We start from the raw sequence: 6,370 nt of genomic DNA, 5'->3' as shown, positions 1-6,370 counted from the left end.
CTTCCCGGACCGGGGCACGAACCCGTGTCCCCCGCATCGGCAGGCGGACTCTCAACCACTGCGCCACCAGGGAAGCTCCAAATATCTTATTTTAGAATAAAATTCTATGGTAGATGTGGAATAGCAAAACAATTTCAAGAGAAAAGGCAAGGCATTTAAAATTTCTGACTGCTGGAGGAACATACTTGTTCTTTTATTTTTGAAACGGATGCCTGTGGGTGTCAAGTTGGAATGATATTTATGTTCCTTCACATAAATATAAAGAGCGATCTTACTTTTTAAGAGTCGGTGCTTTCAATATTATAGAAATTGCATCCTTTTCAACTTAAGATGAAAAGATGTAGGTGTTAGCTTAATATGTCATGGTAGATAGAGATTTTCAAAAATGAAGAAGGTTAGGGAACAAAAAGCAATTGAAGACCATGATTTAGTACACCTGCCAACCAGGATTTGAATCAGAGTTCTTTCACCTCCTACATAAATGACCGTTGCCAAGTTGTTTATCCTCCTGAAACCTCAGTTTCTTAGTCTGTAAAAAGGGCATAATATTACCTACTTTCATTATATTGGTGTGGGGGGTGAAATATGCTGTAAACTGACATGTAATAAGTGCTGAAAATTGATGTCTTTCCCTATCTTACTAATAATTGTTGGAATGAGTGGAAGAAATGGTGCCAGTTATCATTGTAAAACCCATGAGAAACTCACACAAGCTTCCCAAGAGCAGTTCCAAATCTTGTCAACTCTACCCACCCCTAGCTACTGGCATGCTGGTGTATAACAAGTGTCCAATAAAACAAGTTGGATTGACACGGATTAGAAAATAACTCATCTTAAAGATTAATTCAACTGAAGATCCGTCTACCGTAGACCGTCCGTGGTCTCTTCTTCACACTCAACATCACTGATGTGGTTTGCAAATCTGAGTAAAAGATCAGATCAGAGTTTCTTGTAGGCCCAGAAGATATTGTCGTTCCTAAGAAGGAGGGTCCTGGAACCTCCAGGTTGTCTGCTTCTGGCTGAGAGTTGTGGATCTCTTTCTGTTGACTGAATTTTCTCTTGACTTAAGGGTCCCCTCTCACTTCTTGGCTTATCTTGTAATTTTAAAAACTGTGTTTGGGATACTGAACCTAGAAGAACAGTGGAGGCTGAAAGAGAATGCCCTTTCCTTCCTCAGTCAGCTAATGTGAACTGTTTCATCAGTTTGATTAAATCAGGGGTTGAGCAGATTTCGGGAAGGTTTCTGACTTTAATCATTTAACAACATCTTAGATGTGAAATATCTGGAATCAGAGTACCTTTGCTTTTTTTAAGAAAATGTGATAAAATACAAATAACATAAAATTTACCATCTTAACAATTTTTAAGCGTACAGTTTGGTAGTGTTAAGGATACTCTCATTGCTGTGCAACCAGTCTCCTGAACTCTCTTTATCTTGAAAAACTGAAACTCTACCCATTAAACAATAACTCCCCAGTTCCCCACCCCACCCCTGGCCCCTAATAATCATTCTACTTTCCGTCTCTAAGATTTTGACTCCTCTAGGTATCTCATATGTGTAAAATCATACAGTATTTGTCTTTTTTGTGACTAGCTTATTTCACTTAGTATAACATCCTCAAGGCTCATCCATGTTGTAGCATGTGTCAGAATTTCCTTCCTTTTTAAGGCTGAATAATAGTATCCCATTGTACATATTATACCCCATTGTGTTTATCCATTCATCTGTTGATGGATACTTGTGTTACTTTCACCTTTAGGCTACTGTGAATAATGTTTCTATGAATGTAGGTACACAAATATCTCTTCAAGTTTCTGCTTTCGATTCTTTTGGATATATATTTGGATATATATATACCTAGAAGGGAAATTGTTGGGTCATATGGTAATTCTATTTTTAATTTTTTGAGGAACCTCCATAATGCTTTCCACTGTGGCTGCACCACTTTACATTCCCACCAGCAGTGCACAGATGTTTCAGTTTCTCCACATCTTTGCTATCTGCTGTTTGTTTGGTAGTAACCATCCTAATCAGTGTGAGGTGGCTTCTTTGCTTTTGAGCCTGGCACTCAACTTCTTGGACAGCCCGAGTGCTGATATCTGTGATCTTATCAGAAGTTGAGTGCAGTTAAACTCAGTTCACCTCGGGGTTCAAACACTTTGAAGCTGAGTTTAAGCCCCTCCTGAGTAGAACACAACCAAGTACCACGTGAATTCTACACCTTGAATCCGGTAGACCTCGAAAATACTAGACATTCTGAAATGAAAGCATCCTTGCTCACCTAGGAGGAGCTTATCCCTCTGGATTTTTTACTTCTAGATTTCTTGGTGTCCACACCTCTTTGATGGCTTTAAGTAAAAGTATGATTTTTTTCTTTGTGTACACAGTGATTTCTTTTGGATTGGCATAAAAGTCATCCCTATTCTTCTCTGTCTTTGATTTGGTCTTGTGCGTTTGAATGTAACAAATCATTTTAAATTAACTTAGAGAAAAAAAGTGAATTTGTGATAGGTGGTAAAAAATTAATAAAGAAACATTTGAATTCAATAGAGTTGGGAGACCTGAGGGGGAGTTCTCATGTTCTGTGACGATAACAGAGCCCAGCAGGAAGAAGAAAGATTCCTCTCCTTTTTTGGCAAGGACTCAGCCAGTGAAAACTATGGGCTCTTTGTTTACAGCCCTCCCAACTTCCTTTCGCTCCCTATAGAAGCGTTCTCCTTCTTGTGCCCTCCAGGGACTTGCACATGACTTGCCATGGTTGCAGACCCCGAACTGCAAATTCTCTTCTGATCCTGAATATACCCATCTTTCCTGGAGAAATATCTGGCAGTCTGTTTGCTTCATGTCAACAGAGAACATTCACCTGCCTCAGACTTCAAGAGAAAAGGTAAAGCCATGTCTCCTGAGGAACAAAATCAGGAACCGGAAGACCATCGGGAAGCAGGAAGGATGCTTGTCTGTCGTTCTCCTTCTTCTTATTGTAGATGTGCGTTTTGGCTTCATTTCCCTCTTTTAGTTTTCTTTGCTTCTTTTTACACAAAGAGAGATGGCTGCCCTCGCCCTGAAGTGAAATCATTTCCAGCTCTTGCCTTGAAATTGACCAGCATTCCAAGGCCCCATCCCAGATTCTCAAGAGGGAGAATCTGGTAGGTACAACTTTGATGTGGGGTCTACTCCTGGACTAATTGGGTGTTGCCAGGAGATCAGGCTCTTTGATTATAAATGTGGCCACAGTGATTCACTCCTTTGGTTACATGGCTCTTCACAGAGACGGTGGGTATGACATGTGCCATCCAGATATTCCAAAAGGTGATTTAAAAATAGCCCTCTAACCCACTTAGCTCCAATCACACACCCCCTAGAAAGGGTCTTAGTGTAAAGTCTTTTTTGGACATTATTGCAGGAAGTAGTGATACATGCCTGTGAAATGTCTGACATCAATTAGCATACATATTAAATGTCGATCTTATTTTCAAAAACTAATTTGGAACTGCCCAGCCAGTGATCTCCTCCAATAGCAAAACACACTTCTTACTAATTTTATTATACAATCAGAAAGCGATTCTCACTTATTGCCTAATGGTTAGATAATTAGACTTGAGTAGCGGTAGTCTCCTCCTGTGTGTGCTTGTTGAAGTTTATATTTTTCACAGATTGATTTTTAATTAAGAAAAATGTTGAAGATCTACATTAAATTATTACTATGGGTATCTTATTAGGGCCTCAGGGGCAGAGAACAAAGTAGGCAGAGATGGTGGGATGAATGGGGAGTGAGTGAGAGATATTCCTTCAAAGTCTCAACTTAAGTTTTAAGTTTGGGAGGATCCATTTAATAATTTAGTAATAAGGAAGTTATTCTTTTTTAATGTCTAGATGTGGCTTTTATCCTTAGCTCATTCAATGGCATTCTACATAGGGATGAGATAGAGGGCCCCATCTTCTCAGTGATATGAACATGAATTACTCACCTGTTTTTCTTCTCTCAAAATACTTGGCAATATTGAGTCTATGGGGGCAGTAACTAGCTTAATGGCACCCTAATAAGCTTCTACACAAGAGAGAAGAGATTTATGCCCACGCATGTTAGCAGCAAAATAATATGTCCATTCGGTCAGATCCTTCTGGGATTGGGAAGTTTCCTCTTGGAATCTGGAATGCCCCATAAATCTACATAAAGCCCGAAGTACTGAGGTCACTACAGAATTATTGGGAAAACATAGTGTTTAGATATAATGAAACACAGACCACATGCAAGTCTATGAAATGCAGCCCCCATAGTTCAGCAGTTACAAGCCCAGAGTGCAATATCCTCGATGACAGTTTCCAAGATGAAGAGCTGTATAACTTAACAGTGTACTAAATATATCGAAGATTTAGAATTGATCTATGGCCCACCGACACCCTTTGACAACTCACTTATGTCAGCACTGCTGATGAATTATGTGTCTGTGGGTTCTTCATGAATATAAATCCCAATCTCTCTGGTATAGTTATATGTAGTTAGATCATTTATGTGATGATATTTCCCATGTGCTGAAGGGAAAAAGCAGACACTTTGCAGTGTTTAAAAAACATGAACAGTTTTCTGGCACCAAGAAAATTATCAAGGGCCCAGAGAAACACAACGTGCCTTCCAACTCCTGCTATCATACAATATGTCAACTTTTATTAACCCTAACAATGATTTTATTTCAGATTTTATTTGCCTTCCCTGCTTCTCACCTTCTGCATCATTTCTTCTTCTAGTGGTAGTCTTAAGATAGTTTGCTAACAGTCTTTATTTGGAGGACCCTAGCTTATCAGGGTAGATCATTTGGGCTCCAAATTAATTACATAGTTTCTCTTTTCTAGTTTTAAGAAAATGGTATTAAGGGCTTCCCTGGTGGCGAAGTGGTTGAGAGTCTGCCTGCCGATGCAGGGGACACGGGTTCGTGCCCCGGTCCGGGAAGATCCCACATGCCGCGGAGTGGCTGGGCCCGTGAGCCATGGCCGCTGAGCCTGCGCGTCCGGAGCCTGTGCTCCGCAACGGGAGAGGCCGCAGCAGTGAGAGGCCCACGTACCGAAAAAAAAACAACTAAAAATGTTATTATAATAACACTATAATTTAAAGACATTAAGTCTTTTCCCCATAATCAACTTCTTTAACAAAAGATGATTGCAGCTTAGGTGAGTTTGATGGGAAATCTCATGGTACTTCCCCAACCAGATTCATTCCTTAGAACAAGTTTTCCTTCATTAATAGAGTCAGGATTCGTGACTCCTTTTGAGAGTAGGTAAGGAAGCAGAGTTTAATATTTTCTCCCTCAAGCAATGTAATGATTAATGGAATGTTTAACTGCCTTCTCATATTATTAACCCATTTACCAAGGACACAGTACCGTCCTTTTAATACGATTTCCCACTAATTGACGCATGCTGCCCGACATCTGGAGACTTGGATTCAAATATGAGCCGAAGTTACAAATAAAAGAGGATTTAATTGTCTCTGTTTAGCCCATATCAGCAAATTCATCAAAGAGTTGACACTGCCTCTGGGGTGGAGGAGGCTGAGGTATCCCTAGTCGAGGCCAGAGGGGAGGTTTGTGAACTGCGCGGAGGAGAGAGAAAAAGAAAAAGTTGCTTGGCATAAGGAGACGAACGCAGAGATGTTCATTGCCGCCGTGTATCAGAGCTAAAAAAGCAAAGCGGCCTAATTTTCCACCAACGGGGTGACTGATACATAACCTGCGATTTATTCATGCAGTGGATTATGCCTCGGCAGATCTACATGAATTCTACATTTATAACAAGGATAAATTTCAACAACATAATGTTGAGCCATAAAAAAAGGTTTACCATTTATCTATGTTTTCAAAGAACAGGAAACTATATAATACGTTGCTTAAGGATATATTATAAGGAAATATATATGCGTGTGTGTATATATGTACATACATGTATATATTTGTGTGTGTGTACATATGTATATATATGTCTGTATATATGTGTATATATATATTAAAGTCTAAAAATATATGGAGTAATTATCTCAGGAAGGAGGCAGAGAAAAGGTGTAAGAAATAAGCTTAAGTCAAATCTATAATTTATTTTCTTTAAAAGAGAAAGATAAAAAGAGAGCTAAAGAAAATGTAAAACTCTATTAACTATGATTAAATCCTGGTGGTATGTGTAGTGTCGCAAAGTTATTTTCTGAATGCTTAACCTGTTTATAATTAAAACTTTAAAAATGAGCAGAAATTTGCAGGAGAATTCTGTGAATGTTGGAAGACTAACACCCGCTATCACTTCAGAACTTCTGAAAAGTAGACCGTTTACTCCCCAACTTAATAATAATTGCAGTCGTAACATGAAAGAATGTTCTGTAAACTA

At 39.2% G+C, this 6,370-nt stretch overlaps 1 protein-coding gene across 1 annotated transcript in view; it reads left to right on the top strand.

Annotated features, from left to right (window-relative positions):
- Nucleotides 1-2,872: 2,872 nt before the first annotated feature.
- The window catches only part of DOK5 (docking protein 5), a 269,427-nt gene continuing 265,929 nt past the window's right edge, over nt 2,873-6,370 (top strand). Inside the window, exon 1 of the mRNA XM_032607212.1 lies at nt 2,873-2,888. The gene's annotated coding sequence lies outside the window, so the exon portion shown is untranslated. The remainder of the gene's footprint in view (nt 2,889-6,370) is intronic.

Source organism: Phocoena sinus, chromosome 15 (genome assembly GCF_008692025.1).
Source record: "Phocoena sinus isolate mPhoSin1 chromosome 15, mPhoSin1.pri, whole genome shotgun sequence".
NCBI classification, from domain to species: Eukaryota; Metazoa; Chordata; class Mammalia; order Artiodactyla; family Phocoenidae; genus Phocoena; species Phocoena sinus.
The sequence above is the reverse complement of the archived record's forward strand: the minus strand, read 5'-3'. Positions and strand labels throughout refer to the sequence as shown.